Below are 17,005 nucleotides of genomic sequence, written 5' to 3'. Positions count from 1 at the left end.
TAGTGTGTTTCCTTTCAAATTGAGATTAAGATAAACAAGAGGTCAACTTCTGAATAAAAAAATCTAAGTAAGACACAGGGAATAGGATTTAATGATCAGTACTGACATCCTGTCAACTCAGTCTTTAGGGGATCCTTGATAAGAGGTTTCTGTAGTCTTTCATCTTGATTCACCTTGTCAGTCTCTGTCATGGAAAGAGCAAGTGTCCTTAATGTTTTGTACATTCAGTGCATGTAGAGAGTGAATTTCCCATGTTCCTATGGGCCTGGTTTTGGAAGAGCAGGGCAGGGCGAGGGCAGGGGACTGGAAGATCCATCAGGCCAGCTGCAGGAAGGTTAAGAGCTGGGGCACCACGAAGAGAGCGTTGAAGCCCACCGTGCCGTACATGATGTACCTGTAGGGCAGCTCCACCTCCATGTGCTGCCAGGCCTTCCTCACGTCTCCACTTAGGATGCCTGAGATACGGCAGGCCAGATGTATGATGATGACCTTCATGAGGGCCCTGTTGGCCAGCAACACCAGCATGCCCAGGCAGAACCTCAGCATTGCCACAGCCAGCAGGGCGGTCCTGAGGGCCAGTGTGGACAGGGGAAGCTGGTCCAGCGGGGGGTCAGGCATCTGGCCCAGGTAGTGGTTGAGGTGGGAGGCCAAGGCCACGCCAGCGCCGGTGCCCAGGATCTGAGTGGTGTTGCCCCGCGGGGTGCTCCAGGTGTCCAGGGTGAAGGAGAAGAGGCCCATTCCCAGGTGCAGGGAGATGATGATGAGGGGGGCGTAGCAGTACTTCAGGTTGAAGTTATCGATCAGGTCCAGTGCCGGCTGGAACACCTTTTTTTTCCCGTTGACAGATTCTTTTTTTTTTTTTTTCGTAATTCCACAATAGAGGAAGACGTTTGTTGACAGAAAGTGGTGGGGTGACATGTTGTGCAGAAACATAATTGGCTGAGGAGAACAACCCATCAGGACAGTGAGCTCTTGCCGCTGAGCAGAATCAGGCCAAGGGTCATGAAGCAAGCTATAGTATTTAACAAGCAGAAAAATGACACAAATACTGTCCTGCGCTCATGTGTATTTGGGTGACGTTCCAGATCACTTCACCATTTGGTGTGAGATTCCATGGAGGCCACAGAACAAGGACTATGCACACCAACAGCCTTGTGTGACTCATGTCCAATAAAACCCCAGCTCATTCTCTATAGTGATTATTTTCCTGGGAAAGAATGAGAACGGTATGAACAGGGTCCAACTACATGTAGGTTAAAGCTATAATTCTTAGTTGCTACATCCATTTTTGGACTTATAAATGAATTATATATACCCATTGATTCATGAAGAATATAACTTATAAATACCTCATGTACTTAGTTCAACTGTTGTACCCCATCAGAACCCAAAAATGTAAGCTTGTAAACAACGTAAATGTAAACAAACACTGTATAGCCTCAAAACATGGTTAACACTATACATTTGATATCATGGATGGTCAGTCCTTGCATCCATAGCTCTGTCTGTGAATTTCAGAGTTTTACATTTCTCCAGCCCCATTCCTTAAGATTTTTAGCAAAACAGGGGTGGTTAGTAAGCTTTGTTATTGTTTCAATTAAGGATTCTAGCTATAAGGGACATTTGTGTGAGTCAGTGTTATTATCGATGTTTGATCTTCACTTTCACCATGGTGAAACACCTCTCATCTAGCTATGGCTCAGTAACCAGGACAGTTAACTATTTATACTCCAACATGCCAGAGATCCCCTCACCCCTCCCCCTCTCTCCATGCTGTCAGAAAACCAAACTCTGCATTCCACAGTAAGAACATCATACCAAAGGTCAAGCATGGTGGTGGTGGTGTGATGGTTTGGGGATGCTTTGCTGCCTCAGGACCTGGACGACTTGCCTTAATAGAAGGAACCATGAATTCTGCTCTGTATCAGAGAATTCTACAGGAGAATGTCAGACCATCCGTCTGTGAGCTGAAGCTGAAGCGCAGCTGGGTCATGCAGCAAGACAATGATCCAAAACACACAATCAAGTCTACATGAAAATTGCTAAAAAGCAACAAATTGAAAGTTTTGGAATGGCCTAGTCAAAGTCCAGACCTAATCCCAATTGAGATGTTGTGGCAGGACTTGAAACGAGCAGTTCATGCTTGAAAACCCACACGTCACTGAGTTAAAGCAGTTCTGCATGGAAGAGTGGGCCAAAATTCCTCCACAGCGACGTGAGAGACTGATCAACAACTACAGGAAGCATTTGGTTGGAGTCATTGCAGCTAAAGGTGGCACAACCAGTTATTGAGTGTAAGGGGGCAATTACTTTTTCACACAGGGGAATTGGGTGTTGCATAACTTTGTTTATGAAATAAATATGTAATTGATGTGTTATTTGTTCACTTATGTTCCCTTTATCTAATATTAGGTTTTGGTTGAAGATCTGATAACATTCAGTATCACAAATATGCAAAAGTAGAGAAAATTAGAAAGGGGGCAAATACTTTTTCATAGCACTGTAAGTATTCAGACCCTTTACTCAGTACTTTGTTAAAGCAGCTTTGGCAGCAATTACAGCCTCAAGTCTTCTTGTGTATGACCATCGGGTTCTTGGTCACCTCCCTGACCAAGGCCCTTCTCCCCCGATTGCTCAGTTTGGCCGGGTGGCCAACTCTAGGAAGAGTCTTGGTGGTTCCAAACTTCTTCCATTTAAGAATGATGGAGGCCACCGTGTTCTTGGGGACCTTCAATGCTGCAGAACTTTTTTGGTACCCATCCCCAGATCTGTGCCTCGACACAATCCTGTCTCGGAGCTCTACGGACAATTCCTTCAACCTCATGGCTTGGTTTTTGCTCTGACATGCACTGTCAACTGTGGGAACTTATATAGACAGGCATGTGCCTTTCCAAATCATGTCCAATCAATTGAGTTTACCACAGGTGGACTCCAATCATGTTGTAGAAACATCTCAAGGATGATCAAAGGAAACAGGATGGACCTGAGCTCAATTTTGAGTCTCATAGTAAAGGGTCTGAATACTTATGTAACATTTCTAAAAACCTGTTTTTGCTTCGTCATTATGGGGCATTGTGTGTAGATTGAGGGAAAAAATGAATTTAATCCATTTTAGAATAAGGCTGTAACGTAACAAAGTGGAAAAATTCAAGGGGTCTGAATACTTTCCGAATGCATTGTATAACTAGGAATAAAGTGCCAGATAGTAAACAGTAGCAGCAGCGTATGTGTTGAGTCAAAAGAGTTATTGCAAAAACAGTCAATGTAGATAGTCCGGGTAGCTATTGGTTAACTATTTAACTAACGATTTTGTATTATTAGGGCTTTGTGGGCAGAAACTGTTCAGGGTCCTGTTGGTTCCAGACTTGGTGCATCGGTACCATTTGCCATGCGGTAGCAGAGAGAACAGTCTATGACTTGGGTGGCTGGAGTCTTTGACAATTTTTAGGGCCTTTCTCTGACACCGCCTTGTATAGAGATCCTGGATGGCAGGGAGCTTGGCCCCAGTGATGAACTGGGCCGTACGCACTACCCTCTGTAGTGCCTTGCGGTCGGATACCAAGCAGTTGCCATTCCAAGCGGTGATGCAGCCAGTCCAGATGCTCTCAATGGTGCAGCTGTAGAATTTGTTGATGATCTGAGGGCCCATGCCAAATATTTTCAACCTCCTGAGGGTGAAGAGGTGTTGTCGTGCCCTCTTCATGGCTGTGTTGGTGTGTTTGGACTGTTCCGACCAGCAAAATAAAGTTCTTAACCGTTTCGAACCCCCAAAAAGTACTGGTTTATATAATTCCTTTCTGTTCCTTTTTTAACCTGTGAAATCAACAGTTTTTTACATTTAGCTCATTAAATTACTTCACCAATCAGTGTGGATAGAGCAGGCAAGCTAGTTGATTAGATGCGTGATGTATTACATTTTGGAACATTCCTGCTTATAGCCTACTGCCGTGTGCGCATTTCTGTGCTTATAATGTGAAGAAATAGCCTAATAGTTTATCAACATTTTAAGCTAAATGTTCTGATCTGCTGCGTCAGCCTCAGGTTTTTTGATGCTAGTGGTTGTATTAATTTGGGATCTATCGCATCGCACAACTGTCCAAGACTATGTTTGGAATATTTATTTCTCGCACAGAATAGAATAGGTCAAGTTTTTGAGGGGATAATAGATTGACATAGGCTAGTGCTTTTGCTGTTCGTTAGGCCTACTCCTCTTGTTGGCTGACGAAAAGTAAACGTAGACAGTTCTTCGAACATCTTCAATATGCGCCTCGGAATTCGATAAGGACGCGCGCAGTTGCGTCCCCGATGTGTCTGTCTTCAATTATAGCCTGTGAGAAGGACCGATCACGTAACAGGCATTGACTAATAAGAATTGAGATATCTGAGAGAGCCATGTTAGTGAAAGGTGCTTCGGAGCACGCAGCCGGGAGAAGGGAATTATAATTATTATATTCAGCCTAACGGCACAACGGCCACTGGCCGTAAAAGGCATGGATTTTTTTAGGAGGCATTACAGCCACACAAAGGGAATGCCGCTGGGAAATTCGAGGCATTATCAAATGCTTGTCAAATTGTGAATGAGAGACTGATGAAGTGTGTAGCCTGCCTTAAAATGTATAAAACATTGTGTGGAAGCCACAAGATGCTGAATGTGTTCATGTTAATTAACAGTAAATTACCATCAGATCTGCAGTTATTTTCTTGACAATCACTGGCTGACAAAATGTAATGACCGCCACAGCCCTAGTGACTACCAGAAACTTACTTTGAAACTTCATGTTGACACCATTGTCCTCAATAGCTGCCTGTTCCATAAAAACACTGCCAAGCAGGGAAGCACTCTGATACTTCCTCATCCTAATTGAAAAAGCAAACAGCAACATGTGATTTACTGTCAGCCAATAACACAGAATAAAGGCACTGTTCACCATTTTCAAAGAAGGCTAAGAGGCCCATTCATTTTCACAGAAGGCAGGGGGGCGAAATTTAAATTTTTAAATTTTAGTCATTTAGCAGAGGCTCTCATCCAAAGCGATTTAAAGTCAGTGCATTCATCTTAAGATAGCTAGGTGGGACAACCCGATATCACAGTCATAGTAAGTACATTTTTCCTCAATAAAGTAGCTATTAGCAAAGTCAGAGCTAGTAAGGGGGAAAACAATAAGTAAAGCGTGTTTTTTTCCGCACGTTGATAATGTTTGTTTATTTCGTTGCTATGATCACCTGCAGCTGTCGCATAGACTGTGGGCTCTCGCCCTAGTGACACTAGCTGCTTTGACTAGAGGGACAAGCCGTGTACTTGACGGGGTACTCTGCGATATCCCGCTGGTCGTCTGAAAAGCGCTTAACGTTACCTCCCAACGGCCGTAGGTCAGCAGGAACAGTGAGAAGGGCGTAGATGGCATATTGTACTCAGAATTATAGAACATCTCCACCTTGACCACGGGCGGTGAGACTGGCCTGGACCAGCGAATGACATCCTTGGTGCTCTGGCCCAGGTACATGTCCCAAACCCAGACCACGATCAGTCTCCGGCTACCGTAAGCGTCCACGTTCCAGATGAAGAACGGGAAAAAGGTGACGTAAAACGGCTCGTTGCACAGCTCGGTTCCGAAGGTTAACAGGTAATACAAAAACGTGTTCTTGATTAAAAACTCCTGCCCCGCATCGCCTGTCAGAGAGTTTGTGTGCAAGGGTTTGACAGTGCTCCTTGAAGGACTGGGGTCCTCAGGGGTCTCGGTGGTGCATTCCACTCCGGACCCGTTGACGCCACTTGAGCCGTTTTCTGTGAGGTCCTGTGCTCCAGCGAGGCGGCAAACGTTGCCGCTGTGCCCGGCCGTTGCCCCCGCAGCAGGAGTGACCACCGCTCCGTTCTGAGAAGCATCTACCCCTTCCTGTATCCAACTGTTACCAGGGGAGGTGGCTTTCTTCTGCTGAAGACTATCTGTGTTTTCCCCTTCTCCGCCTCCATTGACAATACATTTCTCACTTTCACCCTGGAGATTGCTAACGCCGTTGACGTTGTGCAAGTACCTCGCTCCACTCCTCTGATCTCCACTGGGTTCCTAGAAAACGTTCCGCGCACACCACAGATCTGCTGAAACCGTGCTACATGAATCGGGTCTTTGAGATAATTGCAGAGTTGTCCAAATTGCGTTATATTTTGTCATGTTGATTCTGATATAGAGCACTGTGTATTTACAATACATTATCGTTAACTAGCTAGTCAAGCAGCAGATCATGCATCATGGCACCATTAACTAGCTAGTCAAGTAGCATCTCTTGCATCATGGCCGTAACGTTAACTGCTCGGTTTAGCTATATAGCCAGTTCCCATAAAATAAACATGTTCAATGAGAGGAGCAAATAAATAAAAAATTCCAGGTTTTCCTGTCGAAGGCAGTGTGGGAAATTATTCTCTTATATTTTAGATGTGCTGTTAGCTTAATAAGAAAGCATTAATGATTAAACATAATAGGTTTGTGCTGTACTGATATAGACTGTTTAATATAACAAGCTGTGATTAATGTGAGGATTAGGGGGTAGGCCGAGACAGACTTGTGTCTCACATACACACACTGCCTCTTTGTTAGACCGCTCAAGGACAGGTGTACTGCAAAAGTGCTGACTCTCTGGACAAGTTGCAAAACAACAATGGCGCTGCCCATGCTGTCACAGATGCTATAGTGGCACAGATATAAAGATGAGTCCTCTATCTATCTCTATGGAGTAAACAGGTCAAATCATGGGTATTGACACAAGCTTATCTAATCGTTTTATCTTGTCCCTTTAAATAAATGTGCTTCCATAGAGTATAAAGATAGGCCTATGGATGAATGAAACATCATAATATCCATAAATTGTCAGAGGCCCTTTTCTATCATAGTCTGCCAGTGGATGCTCTGTAGCTGATTCACTCCAACATATGATGGCAGTGTCAACTTCCACTCTTTATTTGTTAGAAACAGATTGATGGTGTTACTTATGTATTTTGGCAAAATAGCTATCTTTAATGAGGAATATGTCAATTTTCTTCCAAATATACATTTCATACAGTAAAATAGCATAAATAACATTTTAGTCATTGTTGTTTGTTAGACATTTAACAATAACGGAGAAACAATCCTTACACTGAACACACTCAACTATTGGTACTCAAATACAGAAAAAATAAGACAATAGCAATTGATATTCACGTTGTTGCACAAATTTTAAAATAAAATAATAAAAACAAGTTAATGAACAGTCAAACTATTCATGAATAGGTTATTTACCTTTCTTTTTTTTAGGTAAAACCTTAACATTGTTTGCCTGCCCCATAAAACTGGGAAATCTAGATAAAAATATCAAAATTAGCTAGAAAAAACAGGGAATTGTTTGACATGAACATGATCAAAGAAACCCATATGACAATGTGCTGTTGCTGAGTCAAGTTAGTGATATTCCTCTAGCATGAGTAACAGTAACATTAGCACTAAACAGGGTTGTCTCTTTGAGAATCAAAATGATTTAGTCACATTAAAACTGGCACATTCAAGATGAGGCTGTGGAATGACCTACTGTTCTGTTTTATTTTTCTTGGCCTGAATACGTTAAACCTCAAAATAGAAAATATCAATATACACAACAGAGTAGATTGATGGTCACACAAGCATGCCAGGAGACATCCAGATCTCCAAACACAAACATTGGCTGTTTCTCTGGTGTAGAGGCCAACAAGATTTCATAGTTTCCTTTTGAAATTCAACGTATTATGGATGAACGTCTGTTTCAGGGTTAATTCCGCATGGTTACAGGGTTAAAACAGAAACAACTAAAATGGTTAAGTTTAGGTATTAATTCAGAGTGGTTAAGGTTAGGGCTATGGTTTGGGAAAGGCTTAAAACCCAATTATAAAAAACTACATGCTATTACCATCAAGTATCATCAGTATTCTCTGTATTCTCACAGCTTGCTAGGGCATTGTGAACTGCCATAGCACAGTGGTCTAAGCAGCGTGCTCCGGCTCCGAGCATCACGAGTTCGTGCTCAGCGATAATTTTTCTGTTTTTTGGTGAGTGCCGAGGAAGGCATGTATCAACGTTCTCAGGACCCTTTCAAATGTCCGAAATCGCAGTGTGTTTATAGTCATCAGTCTGCTAGAGGCAAGGTGCATTAGTTGTACAGTATGTACCCCTGAATATGCTCAAGGTTTACATGAGCAATAACCATTAAAACACATTTCTGCAAGGAATCTCTCTCTCACATCAGCATGTAAAGGCAGTGACGCTGTAACAAAAATGCCCTTTGAAGACCCTGATTCGGACTCTTGCTCTGTTGATCATATCAGAAATCACACAGGAGAAGCCGTAGCCTCCCATTTTGCATGTAGATAGCGTCAGACAGCAAGATGCAGAGTGCCGCTCTGAGTGAATAGGGGGTTCTGTCACCAAACCACTCCCTGCCAATTACTTCGATGTGCATGGTCCATCTCAATTTCTACCCGTACTTTGGCAGCAATTCACTAAGTCACCCATTATCGTCCAGTTTATAGAGCAGAACTTGTGCCCCGTGGCCAGGGGAGATGCTGGGAAATGTGCCCAGGCCGTAGAGGCATGTGGGGGAGGGGTAGGCCACCAGGTGGTAGTGTGGTATCTCCTTCAGCCCAAAGGACTGAGAGCAGCAGTCTGCCACCACCACCTTCACACGCTTCCTGTCAGGGTAGAGCAGCCGCTGGCTGCCTGGGCCCCTGTCACAGTTCCCCTGCCTCTCTTCTTCTTCTTCATCCTCCGCCTCACCCTCCTCCTCCTCATGGTGGATCTTCCTCAGCAGGTTGTTGATGAGCACTGAGCGTCGCAGGTAGGCTTCAGGGTCCTCCAAGAATCTCAGCTTCTCCAAGGAGAGCTTGAGGATGCAGTTGCGGTCCTCCTGACGTATCAGGTGCTAAGGAAACAGAGGTTGTGGTTATGAGACAGAAATCTAAGTCACATTTAAAGTGTCACGTCATAGGACAACAGATTGATGTCTGAACATGTAAACACAAACAAAGCAGTTCCTACTTTTGGAAAATATCCATGTAGGTCTCCATGTAAATCCTCCTCTTTCGCATATTTCCTCTTGAAGTAGGCAACTTTCGACGTTGTTGAATAGTTTAATCTCTCTTAGAGGGAATCGACTGCTTGAAACACAATAAGGAAAATTGCAATTACAGCCTTGATACATCTCTCCCTTTCAACACATTGGCAAGGAGAGATTATGTGGTTAGTGGAGTGACACAGAATTATATATACAGCCCCAGCAGGAGTGGTCATATCCACGATACATTACCTGATGGTAACAGCCCAGAGCCACAAATCCTCCTGATTGCTTGGGCCACTCTCTGAGCCACACACATTGCCTTCAGGGGCCTCTAGTGGAGGAGAATAATAGATAAGGAGAGAATTAGAGAGAGAGGTAGGAATAGAGACCGGAGAGAGACACCTGTTTTATTAAAAAGTCACACACAGAACATTTATTTTTCTGTATTTCATAACCGTAAAACATGGACTAGATATGATGCAAAATGTTAAAATGTGGGCTATGTTTTCTCATATTTCATCTCACTGCATAGGCTATTTATCATGGCCAGATTAAACAGATTACTTTTTTTTCATATCAAAACAGCTTTTGGTCTTGTTTCGGCAGCATGTGCTTTGTAGGCAGAGCTGAAATATTTACGGCCATTGCCATTTCCCCACACAAGGCTATTTACAAATAAATTGGGTTGAGTATGTGCGTGGGTAGTCAGTGTGTGTGTGTGTGTGTGTGTGTGTGTGTGTGTGTGTGTGTGTGTGTGTGTGTGTGTGTGTGTGTGTGTGTGTGTGTGTGTGTGTGTGTGTGTGTGTGTGTATGTGTGTGTGTGTGTGTGTGTGTGACAGAGAGAGATAGAGAACAGAGAGTTTCTGATATTGGACAAATTTGTGACTTTTCAGCTGAATGACACCGGCTATAAAACACGTTATTTTACTCCCTCTGCAGTTAGGCACGGTGGGACTGTAATATTCCTATTCAAGGTATCAAACAAAATATCTGTAACACAAATAATGCACTCACCTGCTTGGATGTGAGTAAAAAGAAAATGTTTTTGACTGACTGATCTGATGATGATCCCGATGATGCATGTCTTTAATGCTAATGATCTTATTCAGTTTATCTTATTGGAATCTCAGCTATTTGTAAGAATAACCCACACATTTGATCAAATATAACCTACATTAATTTGTAAAATTACCTTATGTCGATCTCCAACAGTTCATAAAGCACTTCAGCAAATCAGCAGTCCTTTCAGATGTAGGCAGCCTATGAAGGAAATTAGTTATTCTGGATGTGTCCTATGTGTGATCGTCCGTTGCTGCTACATTTACTGTCTGTGCCAATTATCCCCGCCACAAGATTTGCCTGAAGTTTGCGCTTCACACCCAGTCACTGTAGCTTCGTTTTAATACTCCCTTCAGAGTACGCAACACTTAGGATCTTAAAATATAATGTTATGTGAAACAAGTAACAACACCATACCCTCTGCAACCTCATTGGTCCTCACAGAAGCAGATGTTTCTGTTGCTAGGAGATTCACTAGGCAATGATGACGCTTCATCATCAGGCTCCATTATTCTCGTATTGTGCTCCTTGGTTTCCAAACCTCTCCCTCTCTCTACCTGGGTGTATGGGGAACCTATTGACTGGATGAGTAATTATTTGATGTTTGATTTAAATGTAAGCCTAACCTTTCTATTGTAGCCTACGGCTGCTATGATAGCCCAGATATGAGACAAACAGTCGTGGCCCATTAAACTTGGGCCTAACCTTTCTATTGTATGTAGGCCTAACCTTTCTATTGTAGCCTACGGCTGCTATGATAGCCCAGATATGAGACAAACAGTCGTGGCCCATTAAACTTGGCTTATGTACAAAACATAGATCTCTCTTTTTTCCCCCTAAAACCTGGAATTAACTAAATCAAGCATCTGCTGGATTTCATTTATCTCATCCAAAGAACACAAGATTCTAATCTTTTCTAATCCTGCCTCTGTGAGTTTGATGATTTCCTTAGTGTTCTGGGCAAGGAGGTATTAGGCGTACAACTGAAAACCTTTCACACTATGGGACCAACTGTGTGCTGTTGATGACCATCATTAAAACACAGTCATTCTCAGAATGAAGGCGTCTTAACAAACACGCAGCTCAGAAAGATCACTCAAGAACCAGATGGCAGCAAGTTTTATTACAACAAGAGACAGAATCATTAGATCATTTGTTTTGGTTCTGTCCATTTGTAGCTTGTTTTTGGACACAGGTCCAGGAATGGCTAAAGGATTGCAATATTTACCTGGAACTAACCTTGCAGATAGCATTACTGGGTGATCTGAAAAGTCATAGTCAATCGATCAATAATATAATAATACTTTTAGCAAAAATGTTTATTTTTAATTCACAATCTGTAGAAGCAATGAGAATAGAAAGGTTCAGAACTTTTGTAAAACATCACAGTATGGTTGAAATATATGTGGCAAATAGAAATCCTATATGGATGGTGTTAAGAGATAGATGGGAGGTATTGAATAGAGTTGAAGGATGGGACTAATAACAAATAACAACAAATAATAACAAAGATAGCTAATAATGTAAGCATACTGTGTCCATAATAAGTATATAGGTTGTATGTTGGGAGCTTTTGGGAAAGAGCACAGTTAGAAAGATATGGCATATAGAAGCAAACCGGATGGACATCATGAAAATGATCGGAGAGGTTGAGAGTAGAAGAAGTTCAGGAGCAATAAAAATAAAAATAAAAAATAAAAAATATATATAATTGAATTATTGTAAAATTAACTCTGTCCATAAGGTGTAGATAGTAAGTATAGACTGGAAGTAGAGGCCTGGGCATTGTTGTTCACTAATTTACTCCAAGTAGGGAAAGGATGGTGGGGTTGAAAGTATATATATAAAAAAATATATATATAAAAAAAAAAACATGGGGGATTGGAAGTGATGCAGACAATTACATTGATAGAAGATACAATCTATCTGCAATATTAAGCTGATCCATTCCCCTCGAATTTTTAAAAGGTTTTATTACAACATCTTTATTTTATTAACAAGAACAAAACGAATATGTACAAAAGTTCTCTGTCATTGTCATTCGTTGCATGCATGGTGGAGGCACTGTATAGGCATGAGAACAAATCAACAGTCCATGCATACAGCTTCATCTCATAGGAACATCAAACATGGTTTTATGATCAATTTCATCACATACAGGCATCAACTTTTACTTTTACGCTACATGCACTTTATTAGAATCTCACTGTTTGGAAGCTGAAAACAAGCATGCTGCAATAACATAATGTATATATTTCATTTTAGTCATTTGTGACTCGTTTCAGGAAGCTAGGTGTATGTCGCGGGTCACTACTTCACAGGAGAGCCATTTAATGGTAAACTTTTTTAAAAATCTAAATGCGTTTTTTGGCAGAAATGCCTTCTGGAACATGTGAACTTTCATGTGCCTTAATAACAAACTTTTATGCCATCTGTAAATACGAATAAAATTGTTACATTATGAGCCTAGCTGGTTGAGCCACAGAAAAGACAGCAACTTTCCCACTAGCATGATTGGCTGAGATAATGAGTGGGCTGGACATGCCGAGAGAGGAGTTCGGATTGGTCTGCCATATAGCACGCATCTGTCTATTTGAGCTGGTCAGTATGTGTAGTAGGTAATCCTGTCTAACGCAGCTTTTTAAAAAAATGTATCATGAGCTGCATAAGTGTTGCTCTCCACTTTCTGGAGGATCGAGTTTTGAAATCAGTGGAATTAGAGCATGATAGCTAACGAGATGGAGAAAACACCTGTCTCCGGATTACATCTTCAAACTAAGGGCAACCATGGCATCCGTGACAGGAAGACGAGTCCATCATGCATGATGTATACGGGTAAGATAGTCTAGCTAGCTACATTTTTCAGATATTACGTTTCTAATTTTGACAGAAAGTGGTTTCATTTCAAGTTAAAGTGTACTGTTAGCTAGCTAGCTAACGTTAGCTGGCTGGCTCGCTAGCTAACGTTATGTGAATGCTCTTATTATTCGTATCTCAGAGGCATTTGCTTGCTAACAGTGAACCTGGTTGGTTAGCTACCTGCAGATTCATGCAGAGTAGGAAAGTCATGAGTTGGGATTATGGTTCATTGTTTAACTAGCTAGCTAACGTTAGCTTTCTGGCTCGCTAGCTAACGTTAAGTGTATGCTCTTATTATTCATATCTCAGAGCCATTTGCTTCCTAACATTGAACCTGGTTGGTAAGCTACCTGCAGATTCATGCAGGGTAGTAACGCCATGAGTTGGTATTATGGTTCATTGTTTAGCTAGCTAGCTAACGTTAGCTGGCTGGCTCGCTAGCTAACGTTACATGTATGATTTGACACGTTGTTTACCTAGCTAGGTTCATTGTTTATCTAGCTAGCTAGCTAGCTAGCTACCTACATGTCTTAACAAAAGACTACTATGCAAGTAACCATTTCAGGTGCGTTCGTAAATTCAGTCTGAGTATGCCAGAGCGCAGAATAACTGATGAATTTACAAACGCACACCACCCGTTGAACATGGCCGGTGTCAGTAAACTTTGGCAAAAAAAGCGTAATTAAAATTGTTACAGTCACCAACAGTTACAGTCACCAATGCTTTGGATAACATGAAAACAGCCTAACCAGCTCTGCTAGGGTGAGTAAAATGGTCAGTGGGGTGCTGGTTAGGCTGTTTTCATGTTATCCAGAGGTAAACAATTAACCATAATCCCAATTTTGTGTCTGGAAGTAGCTAGCAAGCTAGCCAATGTTAGCCAGTTAGCTTGGGTGCTTGACTGCCGTTGAGGTCAGAATGCTCGGATCAACCCTACTCATCGGCCAGAGTGTCAAGTGTGCGCTCTGAACGCTCCGAGAGCGAAACAAGATGGGTGGGGCTAAAGCTTAAGAGGGTGTGAACGATGCTGAATGGGTGTAGACAAATAAGAGCTATTCAGTAGGTACCAAAACATTCAAAGGCCAATTTCTCAAAGTGAGATTACAAGTTTATCAACTTTCAAAGCAGAATTACTTAACAATTTTTCCCTTAAATGCAGTGTATGATATACCATTTTGTAGCTCTGTGTCTCTGCTTTTATCCAATGTAAAAAACACAATTTCAAATTTTGCTACATAAGACCGAATCAAGGCGGTCGTTCACATTTAGCAGACGTTCTTATATTGAACATTAAACATTTCTAAAATATAGAGGGATTATGTACAGCAACTCTTGACATGATAAAATACATTATAATTGGTGCAGCGGGTACCGTAAATAACACATCTTATCCGTTAAATGCTAATTATGGGTTACAAGTGAACTGAATTATTGGTCAACTCATTAACCATACAAACCTGTGTTATAAACATGACATACCTATACCTGTCATATAAGGTTAGGTTAGAGTTCATGCACAGAGCAGAGGACAATCTCTCCAACTGTGGCATTCATTCATACAGTTTGTCATCTAGTGATGAAAAGCTCATCAAATGCAGTGCCATACTCTTCCCTGAATCAATTATTCACTAAGTCAATGTTCTTGCTAGAAGTGGAAAAAGTGGTTTTAACCTTTGATACAAATGCAAAACGTTTGACCAACAAGGGAATTTCCAAGACAGCAATTCAGTTCCAAGAAAGCCATGTAACTAGCTATATACAGTGAGGGAAAAAAAGTATTTGATCCCCTGCTGATTTTGTACGTTTGCCCACTGACAAAGAAATGATCAGTCTATAATTTTAATGGTAGGTTTATTTGAACAGTGAGAGACAGAATAACAACAAAAAAATCCAGAAAAACGCATGTCAAAAATGTTATAAATTGATTTGCATTTTAATTAGGGAAATAAGTATTTTCCCCCCTCTCAATCAGAAAGATTTCTGGCTCCCAGGTGTCTTTTATACAGGTAACAAGCTGAGATTAGGAGCACACTCTTAAAGGGAGTACTCCTAATCTCAGTTTGTTACCTGTATAAAAGACACCTGGCCACAGAAGCAATCAATCAATCAGATTCCAAACTCTCCACCATGGCCAAGACCAAAGAGCTCTCCAAGGATGTCAGAGACAAGATTGTAGACCTACACAAGGCTGGAATGGGCTACACGACCATCGCCAAGCAGCTTGGTGAGAAGGTGACAACAGTTGGTGTGATTATTCGCAAATGGAAGAAACACAAAATAACTGTCAATCTCCCTCGGCCTGGGGCTCCATGCAAGATCTCACCTCGTGGAGTTGCAATGATCATGAGAACGGTGAGGAATCAGCCCAGAACTACACGGGAGGATCTTGTCAATGATCTCAAGGCAGCTGGGACCATAGTCACCAAGAAAACAATTGGTAACACACTACGCCGTGAACGAATGAAATCCTGCAGCGCCCCCAAGGTCACCCTGCTCAAGAATGCACATATACAGGCCCGTCTGAAGTTTGCCAATGAACATCTGAATAATTCAGAGGAGAACTGGGTGAAAGTGTTGTGGTCAGATAGACCAAAATCGAGCTCTTTGGCATCAACTCAACTCGCCGTGATTGGAGGAGGAGGAATGCTGCCTATGACCCCAAGAACACCATCCCCACCGTCAAACATGGAGGTGGAAACATTATGCTTTGGGGGTGTTTTTCTGCCAAGGGGACAGGACAACTTCACCGCATCAAAGGGACGATGGACGGGGCCATGTACCGTCAAATCTTGGGTGAGAACCTCCTTCCCTCAGCCAGGGCATTGAAAATGGGTCGTGGATGGGTATTCCAGCATGACAATGACCCAAAACACACGGCCAAGGCAACAAAGGAGTGGCTCAAGAAGAAGCACATTAAGTTCCCTGAGTGGCCTAGCTAGTCTCCAGACCTTAATCCCATAGAAAATCTGTGGAGGGAGCTGAAGGTTCGAGTTGCCAAACGTCAGCCTCGAAACCTTAATGACTTGGAGAAGATCTGCAAAGAGGAGTGGGACAAAATCCCTCCTGAGATGTGTGCAAACCTGGTGGCCAACTACAAGAAACGTCTGACCTCTGTGATTGCCAACAACAAGTACTGAGTCATGTTTTGCAGAGGGGTCAAATACTTATTTCCCTCATTAAAATGCAAATCAATTCATAACGTTTTTGGCATGCGTTTTTCTGGATTTATTTGTTGTTATTCTGTCTCTCACTGTTCAAATAAACCTACCATTAAAATTATAGACTGATCATGTCTTTGTCAGTGGGCAAACGTACAAAATCAGCAGGGGATCAAATACTTTTTTCCCTCACTGTATATCAAATCTAATTTTCCATCTATGCATTCATTGGAAGAATTCCATAATGTGATGTAGGGGTGATTAGTTTGATTGGAAGAAATGGAGCACAGCTCTCTAAGTGAGTTAGCCCCTGGTGTCTTCCCCTGTGCAAACCAAGGGACCTACAGTAATTAAGCCTGTTGTCAATCCAGGAAAACAGAGTGGTTGTGAAGATCGCAGATTCAATACTCCATAACATCCCACAGGCCATGGATGATTAACTCAGAGGGCAGAGCATAACGCTGATTTACATTCCACCTCAGTACTTCATTGAACAATCAATGTCTGCTAAGAATAAATCAGACATAGGCCCCATAGGATTCTACTAGACAAATACTGACTGAGAGGAACTGTAGGTACAGTAAGGTTGAAAACCAGTGGACTAGAAGGCCAGTAAACTGCTGTATAGGAGAGGTGCTTTGCAAATTATGCTAATGTAAGGACATCACGCTGCTTGCTTGGTGAGTACCACGTCCTCCTGATTCGGCTCACAAAGAGGCTTGAACCCAGGACCTATGCCTTGCTTGCACACATGACGGCCCACCTGAAGCATCTTACCAGTCGGTGCCATGCGAAAAGCTAGCTAGTCGGTGGCGCAAGTGGGGACACTTCAGGCTGAGGAGTACGTTTCACACATCCCCATGTGCTACACT

General features: G+C 42.2%; 1 pseudogene across 1 annotated transcript; it reads right to left on the bottom strand.

Annotated features, from left to right (window-relative positions):
* Positions 1 to 315: 315 nt before the first annotated feature.
* Positions 316 to 16,905, bottom strand: LOC311102644 (sphingosine-1-phosphate phosphatase 1-like; annotated as a pseudogene). The gene is made up of 4 exons: positions 16,822 to 16,905; positions 8,778 to 8,922; positions 5,355 to 6,159; positions 316 to 939 (listed from the first exon to the last, which is right to left on the bottom strand). The product of its transcript is annotated as a sphingosine-1-phosphate phosphatase 1-like (transcript).
* Positions 16,906 to 17,005: the final 100 nt, after the last annotated feature.

This window comes from Coregonus lavaretus (genome assembly GCF_964263955.1).
Source record: "Coregonus lavaretus genome assembly, chromosome: 27".
Lineage (NCBI taxonomy): Eukaryota > Metazoa > Chordata > Actinopteri > Salmoniformes > Salmonidae > Coregonus > Coregonus lavaretus.
Note: the sequence above shows the minus strand (reverse complement) of the source record. Positions and strands in the feature narration are given on the sequence as shown.